Source organism: Octodon degus, unplaced genomic scaffold, assembly GCF_000260255.1.
Source record: "Octodon degus isolate 3935 unplaced genomic scaffold, OctDeg1.0 scaffold00126, whole genome shotgun sequence".
Lineage (NCBI taxonomy): Eukaryota > Metazoa > Chordata > Mammalia > Rodentia > Octodontidae > Octodon > Octodon degus.
Window position 1 is genome coordinate 1548251 of NW_004524702.1, and position 10968 is coordinate 1559218.

The following is a 10968-nucleotide window of genomic DNA, read 5'->3' on the forward strand; positions in this document are numbered from 1 at the left end:
TCTCCCTCCTGGGTGCCGTGCGGGGTGCTCTCCCTCCTGGGTGCCGTGCGGGGTGCTCTCCCTCCTGGGTGCCGTGCAGGTGCTCTCCCTCCTGGGTACTGTGCAGGGTCCTCTTCCTCATGACCGCTCTGTGCATCCTGCTGTTCGTTCTGGCTGCTGGGGCCCAGGCCTGGTGGCTCTGCATGCATGCAGCAGGAAGCCAAGGCCCTGGGCGTCCTCCTCAGTCTGGGGCACAGCCCCGCAGGGCCTGTGTTGCCTGGAGAGGAGGCCCGGCCCTAGGCACGTGGTGGCCAGAGCCCAGGGGCCTGGGCTTGCCAGGAGGCTCTCGCAGCTGTAAAGCTTATCGCTAATCCAGGGCAGTACCTCTGCGCTGTCATGGGGAAGCCAGGAGCCAGACTCCTGGCAGCCCAGGTTGGGGGTCTCCTATCCTTTTGGGGTGAGCTCTACCGCCCACACATGTTCTACCTTCCTGGAAGCCCAAAGTGAGACCCTCGCCTGAAAGGGGGGACCCCCAAACCCTGCTCCTTGGAGGAAGCCTGGGCAGGGTGGCCCTGAGTATGGCAGGGAGTGGGCCACACCGGCCAGGGACTGAGGGGTACCCAGAGGGGCATGGAAGGCCTGACCTTGGCCAGCTGCACGTCCTTCCTGCCAAAGGCTGTCACACGCCCGCCACAGGTAGCAGGTGATAGGCAGACCTGCTCCTGTCACCACTTCTTTCCTCCGTTCCGCCCCTCACAGGACACTGGCGAGCATGATGCTAGGGGCTGGATGGGTGTCCAGGTGGCCTCCAGGCCTGTGTCCCTGGGGCCTTGCAGTCACCAGGAGAGATGACCGCTCATCTCTCCGCTGCTATCCCTGGAGGTGGCCTCAGTGCTGGTTGACTGCAGAAGGACGGGACAGGGGAGGCCATTTCCCTTCTGTTGGCAAGGGACGTGGGCATCCTGCAGGGCAAGTTGGGAGCTGTCATCTCTAGCTGAGAGGCTCTAGGGGTTCTGTCACCAAAAGGAAGCAGCAGAAAGGACAGTGGCTAGCAGCAGTGGCCTGGGGCCTTGGGAGGAGGCAGCCACGAAGCTCTCCAGGGAGCGGGGAGGCAGGTGGCTTTCTAGCACTCTGGTGCCTGCAGTGGCTGTGGTGGCCAGACAAGGAGGAGCGGTGCTGATGGCTCTTCAGTCTCTGGCTGGCAGACCTGACAGGTTGGACTGGAGGCTCTGGACTGTCATGCTGCAGATCTGCTGGAGCTGAGCCCTCTTAGGAAAACTGTCACTTGTCATCTGCGACTTCTCCCCAAGAGCACATTCCTGCAGCTGTGTGGTTGTGTGGGCTGGAGCTTCAGGAACTTGATGGCCACAGAGAGCACGAGGGTCTCTTGTGTCCACGCTGCATGGCAGCACCTCCGGCCTGGATGAGGGGACAGCATTGCCTCTCACTGTGGCCCTCCTGGGGGCACACTCGTCCGTGCCAGGCTGTGCCTCCCGTGCTAGCAGTGGGAGACTGCCTGCACCACCGGCTGGTCTGCGTCTGCCTGGCTACTCTGGCCATGGGGCAGCCGTGGCCTGTTTAGAACTGAGCTTCCTGTTCTGGCAAAGTCCTGGAATCTGAGTGGCCTGCTCACTCCCTCCAGAAGGGGGCAGCAGGTTGCAGAGGGGCGGAGTGCCTGCCCACCAGCTGCCAGGCTTCTCAGACTGGATCTGAAGCTGAGTCAGTAGTGGTGTCCCAAAGTTACTGCAAGGGTCCCGCAGGCTCTGGGGACACCGTTAGGGTTTGGCCTGCAGAGTGCCTGTCTGTGGAGTTCTCGAAGGCGCCTAGGTGACAGTCGCCAGCCTTGGCCTCCTATGTGTTGTCTTCATGAGGCACACGTATGTCTACCTCCACTGGAGCCTCTGGCCCTGTGGCCAAGGGCAGGGCCTCTTCCACTGTCCTTGCTGTCCCCTGTACTCTGAAATTTAACACAGCTGCAAGCTGCTGACATTTGTACACTGTTCCCTTTGGGAAGGGACATCCACGCTGTCTTTTGAGAAGGCATCTTGGCCTGGCTTCACCTGCCGATACCCAATCTCCTGTCCTCCGATGCCTCTGGAACACGAGCTTTCTCGGGCACAAGGACTGGACTGTAAATAGTTGGCCTTCGGCCCTGGACACAAGGGAGGGCAGGTCAAGCCGTGGCTTTCCAGCTGCTGCCAGCAAGCTCACAAGTGACACAGGGTCTTAGAGGAGGTTTTCTCTTTTGTGGACTGTTTCTGTCCCCACCACCAGGCAGCGTGAGGACTCTAGCAGATGCCAGCCTGCTGTGCGGTGTCACTCCTGGTGTGCTCCCAGCCTGTTCCTCCTGGGCCGGGCCGTGCATCCCTGTGTGGCTACTGCGCAGTAATGGTTGAGTCTGGCTGAGAGGTGTCCCTAACTGGCACCAGACTCCTTGGTCCAGGCCCCTGTGTTGGGTGGTGGCTGAGGGGTGGCCGGGAGCCTCTCCCAAAGGGGGCTGTGGCACACAGTTGTGTGCTGGAAAGTGAGCAGGGGACGGTGCTTTTGTGGGCCACCTTGAGCCTGTGCATGTTGTTCTGCTGCAGTGGCAGTTGAGAAGTCAGGGAAGTCCCCTGCCCCGAGCCATGCTGCTGCTCTGCCTGGGAGGCCCTGCCCTCTGCTCCATGTGGACCTGCGCGTGGTGACAGGGCCGTGCTGGGCTGGTTTCAGCTGCTGCCATGTCGGGGTGCTTGTGCAAATTTCCACCTCCGGTAGAGCAGCCTGGGCAGTGTGCTGCGCCCTCCAGGATGGAGCTGTGAAATCGGAACTCTCATTTGCTGAGCTGTAACTCTCTGCTTCATCTGGGGGAAACCTCCTGGCCTCATGATGGTCCTGTTGAGCAGCGGGACTCTGCTGGCTTGAGTGGGAACCTGTGGGGAGGGCGGGCCCGCCTTGACCATAGGGGACAGCTCTTTACACCCCCTCACGCTCTCTTCCTACCTGTTGCAGGGTCTGGTTAGACACAGAGGGTGCAGCGATTTGGGCAAGTCCCTGGCATGGCTGCTCTGGGTGCAGTGCTGCCTGCGTCCCTGTTCCGCCACCCTCCTGGCCTTGAATGCAGAGCGAGGGGGAGGAAGGGCCTGACCTCCCTGCATTTGGAGTTCTGCCTCCTGTTGCTTAGCCCGTTCTGCCCAGGGCCCTTCCTGCTCCTACTTGCAGCCTTGCCCACCACTGCCGCCGCCACTCATTCCTCTGAGCGCGCTCAGGAGACCTGGCTGCCCTCTGATTTGATTCCTTGTCCCATTTGATGCATACCGGCACCCCATGTCCAGCCTCGGCACCTGCCTTTGCCCATGCTGCAAGGTGGTCCATCCCCCGGTGTATCCCTTCTGCCCTCTGTTCCTTGTGGAGGACAGGACGACGAGCTTGTGCCGTCCCATCCTGTGCACGGCACACCTCCAGGGCAGCCTTGCTCCAGAGTGGCGGGGAGGATGTTCAGTGCTGGTTGTCCTTTCCTGTGCAGCAGCTGCGTGCACCTGGGGGGCGGGGCGCTCTCCCTTTCTAGGTCGGCAAGGCCACCGCTGCCCTTGTGACTGCTTACTGCGGTAGGTGGCTGATGCCAGGAGTGGCCAGTGGCTGATTGACACCCGTTAGTAGTTCAGTGCTCTGGGCTTCTCCTTTGATGCATGAGCAGCAGGGTAGAGAAGTGGAGTACCCTGGTTACCATCGCACTGCACTTCGAGGGCTGTGTTAGTGTGCTTCGGGTGAGTTGGCCTCCATCCTACAGGCTCCCCTATACCCTGGGGCCAGGCACGGGTGGGTTCAGGGTAGCTGTGCATGGACGGCGGCCACCCCCAGCATGGAGTCAGGTACTGAAGCACCCAGGAGGTGGAACTGGAGAAGCACGGCGACCGAAGTTCTGGAGGCGAGATTAAGCGCCAGGGTGTCAGAGAGTTGGTGTGCAATCCAAGCCTCGAAGGGGCACCTGTTGGCATAATGCTTGTTGCCCCCAGGAGCATAAGGGTTGCAAGGACAGGACCACTACTGCTGTGTTCTGTCATGTCTTCTGGGCAGGTAGAAGGAGGGGTGGAGAATGGACAGATGGGTTAGTGCATTCAGTGCTTCTAGCCAACGGGAAGGCTGAGTGGTGAAAGGGGGAGGAAGAAGTTAGGCGTGCAGGCTAGATTACAGCTGCTTGGCTGAGTGTGCGGTGTGTGAGGCGGGTCCTGGGGCTGAGGGCGCCAGCCTGCAGGCTCTCCTTGCCTGAGAGTGGGCGCTGGCAGCAGGTCCTGGAGCGAGCCGCGTTGTTCTAAGCTTACATTTCGTTTAGTGTCACCTGACCCAATAGCAGTATGTGTGTGGGGCACAGTCACATCCGGCCCTGCTTCTTATGCATCACACCATGATCAGGTCGGTCAGCACCCCGCTCGCGTCTCTGTGTTGAGAGCATTCACGGTCCTCTCTAGCAGGTGTTCTGAAACGCACCGCGTTGCCCCCTCAGCAGCCCCAGTGGCCAGCGCGCTGCGGCGCTCTGTAGTGACCCTTCCTGCCCAAGTGCACCGCATAGCTGTTGGGTTGTCCTCCGTTATTTTAAATCTTGGAGTGCAGTTACAGTTGGGAGAAGCCCGGATGTGGGCACATGTGGACATGCGAGTGGAGACCCCAGCTCCTGCCTGGCCCAGCCAGGTGACCCAGCGGGCCACCGCGGTTCTGGCTCTCATTCTCTGTTCTCTTGGTCCCCCAGATGTGTGCAACAGTACCAACCTCCCCGAAGTGGAGATCATCAGCCTGCTGGAGGAACAGCTGCCCCATTATAAGCTGAGAGCTGACACCATCTATGGTTACGACCACGATGACTGGCTCCACACGCCCCTCATCTCCCCAGATGCCAGCATCGACCTCACCACCGAGCAGATTGAGGAGACGCTGAAATACTTCCGTAAGTCACTGTGCCTCTGTGCGGTCCAGCAGCATGTGGGCCAGCCCTCCCTGGCATGCTGCAGGGAGGCCTTGGGCAGTTGCTGCTCCTGTGGCCTGCCACCTGTGAAAGGGGGCCGAAGAGTGTGGCCGGAGAGCTTAGCCGTGTACAGGTCTTGGTGTTAGGTGTCCTGAACACAAGTTTAGGGTTGTGGGGAACAAGTAGGATTTTCGTTTGAACCCACGTTCTGTTAGCTCTACAGATGAATTTGGAAATGATTCTGTGTTCCCTTCTTCCCAGTGCACCATTTGTCTTAGTTACTTTTCTTCTTGCTGAGACAAAATGCCCTACTCTCAAGGTCGAAGGAGGAAGGTGTATTTAGCTCACAGCGTGTGCAGCTTTTAGTCCACACTTGGCTGGCTCCGTGGCATCACAGAAGAGAAACAGCGTGTGGCGGGCAGCAGGCGGCTCTGTCTGTCCCTCGTGTTCTTTCTGGCCACCCAGCCTTAGGGTGGCGGTTCTCACACCTGGAGGCCCAGGATCCTTCATCCTAGCCACAGCCTTGCCAGGCCGTCAGTCGACGTCACGCTGAATTCCAGCATCACACACTAGCCCCACTATGGTGGTGTGGCTTTGGGGCCGCTGCGTACGCTGTGCGGCGAGACCCTGAAGCTCGGGGGTGGGGTGGGGGAAGGGCTTTGTCCATTGAGAACCACAGGCTTTAAACGTGAGCCCTCAGCGCAACAGTGCACAGCACTCGGGCACCCCTGTCCCCACCCCTCCCACAGGGGGCCCACTGCCGTCAGAGCTGAGGGCCTGCTCTGGGCCTGCGGTCCTGTGGGCTGTGTGTGATCTTGTACACACGTGTCACTCCGGAGGTGTGTGACTCAGTGTGTGGGACCCTCGCACTCATCTGCCTGGCACCTCGAGATGGGCGCTGGGGAGGCAGGCGTGAGTGTCACGGAGTGGCTGGTGTGTGCGGAGCTGCTTCCTGGGGTGAGCGGCAGCCTGGACCCATTCTCCCCAGCATGAGCTGGTACTGTGGCGGGCGTGGTGCTGCGCGCTGCAGACTGTGTATTTACCACGTGCCTTTCGAAAAATGATTTCACTCTGAAATTCATGCGGCCCCTCATTTATACATCTGGTATCACTGTGTCACCTTGAAAAAGGAGTACAGCAGACCCACTTCTCTGCTGGTGTAGCTGGGTCCCCAAGTGGCTTAAAATGATCTCCAGAGTTTTCTGTAGTTGTCCTCAGCAGTACAGATCAGCCTTTCCAAGTTCCTTGAATCTGTGAGCTCATTTGTGTGCATTAGCTTCTGCTCTCGGGTGTCTCCAGGTGTTGCTCTAGGAGCTGCTCCTGAGGACGCGGGTTGGTTCAAGTGGACCTGTGTCTGGCGCAGACTGTGCCTCTGTGCGAACGCTGTAGGAGTAAAAGCAGCCCCCCACCCGGCTGGGTGTCTTGGGGCCCAGGAAGCTCTCTGCGAGTCACTTCGGTGGACAGGGCATTGGTGGCAGGTTCTGAGAGAGCACTCACCTGAGCTCCTGGCCTCTGCCGGGCCCGCCGAGGTTCTGGGGCTCCAGGCCCCGCTCCTGCCGGTCCGTCGCTCACCCTCGCAGCGTTTTTGCAGCACAGCCGGGGCAGCCACTCAGTTTTGCCTCCTGGCTCCCCGGCTTTGCTCTCTGGTGTGCGTTGAGTGCCTCCTGTCTTGGACAAAACGGGAGTGTGGGCGCCTGCTTACTTATTCCCTGACATGACCCCGGTTTCTAGCTGGACTTGAGCAAGTTATGTCTTTCATGTGCTTAGTTTTTAGTTACATATTTAAGGAGAAAAGATCCTACTGGATTTGGCAGGGGACTACACAAGTTGCAGTAAAACTAGAACTGCAGCAAATGGGCAGAGGGGCCCATGTGCTAACTCATGCGCGGTTGCCTGCCTGCCTCCCTCCTGGTCTCCGTGGAGCGCAGTGGGTATTCGCCAAGTGTCTGCTAATGTACAGTCGAGCACTAACTCTTCACTGAAATCAGGGGTCTCCGCTGAGGCCCTGGACCCAAAGGGCCAGCGAAGACAGTGTAGGCTTGTGTGGACTTAAGGAGAAAGCTGAGTCTGTGCCCCTTGACTCCTCACTGAGGCTCCGCCTTTGCTCCCATTGCCAAGGTAGGCGGTGGGCACGGCGCCGCAGGCCTGCGCCTCTGACCCCCGTCAGGGTCTCGGGTGTCTTCACACCTGCTCCAGCAGAGGCAGACGCTCCAAAGTGAGCCTTCACCTGCCTGCTTGGAAGTCACGTTGGCTGCCAGATGTGTGGTAGACGCTGTGGTTTAGTGCACTGATGAAGAAGCGCTGGCGTCTCAGGCCACGTTCTGGTCATATCACAGACTCTTCAAGCTCTGGCCACCACACTAGTGCAGCTGTCCCTCCTCCTTTGCAGTCCTTTGCACTTTTCCATCATCAGCGCTTTCCTCCTCCAAGAGGTCAGTGAGCCTGGCCATACCAACAAGGGCCTGCTAGAAGGCCAGCTTCAGAGCCCTGCTCTGGCCAGCGGTCCTGTGGGTTTTGTGTACACGCGTGCACCCTGGACACGTATGACTCCCATGTGTGGGCACCAGGACCTCGCTTGTGCTGGGTGACTTTCTGCATCTTGGAGTGCAGTGGACCTGCTGTGGGAGGGCGTGGGTGGGGTGCTCGGGAGCATGCTGTGGGAGGGCGTGGGTGGGGTGCTCAGGAGCCTGCTGTGGGAGGGCATGGGTGGGGTGCTCGGGAGCCTGCTGTGGGAGGGCGTGGGTGGGGTGCTCGGGAGCCTGTGCTCTCCCCCGCTGGACACCCTGGATGGGAAGACGGGCCACACCTGCCTGTGGCAGGCGGACTCAGAGCAAGTGCAGAGCCCCTGTGCTGCCCTTCAAACCTGTCCCCTGGGCTTGCTAAGAACAGGGAGAGGGCTCTAGGCTGGCACTGGTGGGAGAACAACCTTCTCAAGAGTCTGCCCTGCACAGCCAGGTGGGCTGAGCTCCCCAGGAGACTGAGGAGTCCAGGGGGTGCAAGAGAGCCGCACAGCAAGTGGGCATTTGGGATGAGGTGGGCAAGCAGGAAGGACAGTCAGCTTAATGCTCACTGCGCGCCGGGTCATGCGAGGGCTTATCCTGCGCCTCCTTCAGTCCCGCAGTGACCTCCGCCTCATGCTGCGTGACCCATTCTGCAGCTGGGGACACTGGGGTTTGGGAGTAGGCAGCTACACAGCTAACAAAGGGGGATGCTGATATGCAAGCATGGGCTATCCGGTCTGACCCCCTCTTTGTCACTGTCAGAGAGTGGGGCAATATTGTAGCTTAGCAAGCTTCCCTGGTGGAAGAAAAGCCCACAAGAATAACCCCTAGCTTCACAATGCATTAGCAGCTGGCTTATTTCTAAGATGTGAGCCCAGTGTGCACACAGATGCTGCGGCTCGCTCACCCAAGCGGCACCTAGACTGTCATCTGAAAATAGAGTTGCATTTACTGTGGGTGTCACCGTAGTCCTGGTGGCCCAGTCATACTTCGCACGGCAGGTGATGATAACTAAGCGTGCACTTGGACTTCTCTAGCCACCTGTGCTCAGTAGCTCCTGACAGGAAGCTTGCTGGGTTGGTTGTCAGCTGCGGCTTCTTTTGGGTCCTTCTAGGGGCGCTGGAGGTGACTTTCTGGCTCAGGAGCATTGGTGAAGGTCACACAGCTCCCGGAAGTAGCCTGCGGGCTGTGCCCTCTCAGGCTGCCCGTGACTGCTCCCCAAGGAGAAGAGAAGGTCACAGGCAAACGAGAGCCGCAAACTTTGTCCCCTTGTTCTCCATGAAGCGCTGCTGCGGAACCAGCTAGAGTGCGTTTGCCAAGGGCCAGCAGGCGCTGCGCTTCTTGGAGAGCTTGACCTGTTTGAGTTTCAGCTGTGGGTTTTTAACCAAGGAGATGAAAACATCTGCATTCTTGATTCTCTTCCAGGGCCTAGCCCAGGACTTTGCCCTGGGCTGGACCGATGCGGGAGCGCGCAAGGCCCTTGCTGGCCTCCAGGCAGAGTTGCCTGCTCAACTTGTGGGGTGGGGGAGGGTCTGGGAAGCCACATGTTAAACCAGCTTTCCTGACCATTTTAATTTCTTAAAATGAAATTTAAATAAACTATAAGGACCACTGAAGCAGTCCAGCTGTCCTTGTGCACGGGGCCAAGGCCGAGGCCTGGGCGCAGCGACGGGCTGAGCTCCTAGAGCAGGCCGTGTGGGGCAGGCATTGTGTGCAGGGCTCCCCATGCCTCTGGCGCTCTGGCAGGGGTGTCATGCCCTGCTCCCGTGGTCACAAGGCCGTGCATCCACCCATGGTGCGAAGGGGAGCCCGGTGCAGACAGCGCTTGGCCCCGAGGAAAGGCTGCGTCCAGTGGGGCCAGGCAGGCGGCTCAGGATTCTGCTGCTCACCCCGCTGCTCTGGCAGCTTCCAGCCTGCCCTCGTCTGCAGACATGGGTCCCTTGCAGCCTCAGGCGGTGGCAGGTCCTGCTGTAGACGCTGGCGTGCCTGGCTTGTCCCTCTGGCCTCCTCTCCCTGGATGTGTGTACAGCCACACACACAAGACGTGCGCACAGTGAGTCGTGTGCCGGAAGTGGGTCTCTCCCTCCTCACACGCTCGCTCACCGTCACCGTGCCTTGTCCGTCCCGGCCCCTCGCCCTGACTGCCAGTGCCCTCTCCTCTCCCCGTTCTTCCAGACCCGTGCTCTGACCCTGCTGCCCCACCACAGCCCGTCCTCCCCAGCCAGTGTCTCGCCCTGGCTCTGCCTCCTGCTTGCTGCTCTGCCTATTCCTGTGCTCTCTCCGTATCCAGTTGGGGCCTGTGGCCCCTCTGTGTCCTGGAGCTCTGTGTGTCACACGTGGGGTCGTCTGAAGCCCTGGCCTGGCTCTGACCTCTGCAGCCACCGGCGTCTCAGCCCTGGACTGTGCCACACCACTCCCGCCCTGCCAGGCCCTCAGCATCGTGTCCTCAGGGAGCCTCTGTGGCCCGGCCTTCCCTGGGGGACAGTCCCCAGCTCCCTGGGGCCCCTGGTGTGGCACTATGGCCATAGCAGTGTGATGACGCCCCACGTGCTCTGGGGACTTGCCCCTGCCAGGCTGGACGCTGAGCCTGACCGTGTGAGTGACAGCAGTGGCCCTGCTCTTCTTCAGTGACTTCCTCAAATATATTAGCTCTTTTTCCAAGTCAAGTGTTGTTTGACTGAGTCTTCATTGAATCTTTTTTTTTGGCGGGGGGAGGGGGGAAGACCAGGGATTAAACGCAGGCCCTTGCGCTTGCCAGGGACGTGCTTATCCACTGAGCCATCTCCCCGGCCCCTCTTCATTGCGTCTTTAAGGTAGGGAGCTTTGTTTTCGTAGGACACTTGCTGTTTTCACGACACAAGCAACATAGTTGTGTAATCACGCAACTAGGACAGGCACTGACAGCCTGTGGCCACGCGGTGGCCATTGGTAGGACAGTGCTGCATTCCTAGAGCCCAATGCCCATGGCAGTGGCCTGCTGGTCGGTGGTGTTGCAGGTGTGGGCAGGGGCTCCAGGAGGCCGTGGTGAGCACAGGCTCTCAGGAAACTTCTTCGCGTGTGGGCACCTTTGCTGTCTGCGGCAGGGCTCCTGTCACCCCTCACTTGCACCCCAGCCTGGCGAGGCAGCAAGCAGCTCATGGGCAGGTGTCACCTTGGTTTTCGTCCCCTCTGCATGGAGGGCAGGCACAGTGCTGAGCCCGCAGCATGCTGCACAGGGGCTGTGCCGCTGGCCGTCTTTGTCTCCCAGTCTGCTGGCTGACCTCTGACCTGGCCAAGGTGCCTCGCTTCGTGAGCCACCATCTCCTAAGCTGTGTTGCTGGCCAGGTACTGAGGGTCCTGCGCCCGGCGTGAGCTTGTGTGCTGCTGAGTCACGCGGTGGCTTTTCTTCCTGCTCTGGCCCTCGTCTCTGGCCTGCTGTTCTGATTTTCAGCCAAGCCCCGTGTGCCCTACCTGAGTACACGTGGACACTGGTCAGGCTCCTGGCCCGGCCTCTCCTTTCTCCCCTCAGCCAAGCTCCGTGTGCCCTACCTGGGTGCACGTGGACACTGGTCA

General features: G+C 59.9%; 1 protein-coding gene across 5 annotated transcripts in view; it reads left to right on the forward strand.

The window, feature by feature from the left end:
• Nucleotides 1-10968, forward strand: part of Trak1 (trafficking kinesin protein 1) — a 142388-nt gene that overhangs the window by 71593 nt on the left and 59827 nt on the right. For all 5 annotated transcript variants that reach the window (XM_023700805.1, XM_023700808.1, XM_023700806.1 and 2 more), the window contains one exon: nt 4703-4897. The gene's annotated coding sequence lies outside the window, so the exon portion shown is untranslated. The remainder of the gene's footprint in view (nt 1-4702; nt 4898-10968) is intronic.